The sequence below is a fragment of the Populus euphratica genome, unplaced genomic scaffold (genome assembly GCF_000495115.2).
Source record: "Populus euphratica unplaced genomic scaffold, PopEup_1.0 scaffold2176.1, whole genome shotgun sequence".
NCBI lineage: Eukaryota > Viridiplantae > Streptophyta > Magnoliopsida > Malpighiales > Salicaceae > Populus > Populus euphratica.
Window position 1 is genome coordinate 6,943 of NW_011502183.1, and position 1,033 is coordinate 7,975.

Below are 1,033 nucleotides of genomic sequence, written 5' to 3' on the forward strand. Positions count from 1 at the left end.
ATTCATACAAACGAGAAAATTTATGTGAAAATATTCTTATCAATTTTTAATGGATTTTATTTTTAATTTTTTTCATCACCCATCTCTCTTTACAAAATGAATTCATAAAAGTAATTAATAAGATATTATTGGTAATACAATAACATCATAATAAAATAAAAAACAAAAAAAAAAAAGATTGTTATTGAATTTTTTTATCAAAATAATATCATTTTTACTTTTTAGTAGTATAAAATAAATCAAATAATTAACTAGGAAAAAATCATGTCAACACCCATTAATTTTTTTTGTCATTATTTGTTTTTATCAAAATAATTTTATTTTTACTTTTATCATAATTAAAAAAAATTCAACTAATTCTAGTAACCCTGATTATGTGACTCAACCTGTGACTCGAGATATAATAGGAGTTGACTCTTAGGCTGGTGTTGCTAAAAATAAATAATTAATAAGAGTTTTCAAAATAAAAGAAAAATTATAATTATAAAATTAAGAATAAGGATTAAATGCAAAAAATCAAATAAAATTAAAATTAAATAACTAGAGATTAAATCAAAAAAATAAAATTTAATTAGACAACAATTAAAAACAAAATAAATTGAAATTAAAAGAATAAAAATTAAATTTGATAAAAAATTAAAAGTCAAATGTTAAATAATAAAATTAAAAATAAATAAATTATATTTAATATAATTAAGAGATTAATAACTATTTTGCAACTTTGCGAATCCAACATGGCATTTGAGTTGAAGAAAAAAGAAGAAAAGATACGGATAAAAAAAAATTGTCTCCTTGCTCTCCTCACCGATCCCCACGGTGTGTTGTATCGGTGAGTGTTTGGGCATGACCACTGTGGCCCTTAAAAAAACAATTGCCTCCTTGCACTGCTCACGGATGTCGACGGGTTGTTGTATCGGTGAGGGTTTGGGCATGACCACTTGTGGCCCCCACCGAAGAATTGTAGAACGTGGCACTGACCACTTTTGGGCATGACCACTGATGGGAGCGACCCTGATCGTCAACAGTGTAGGGA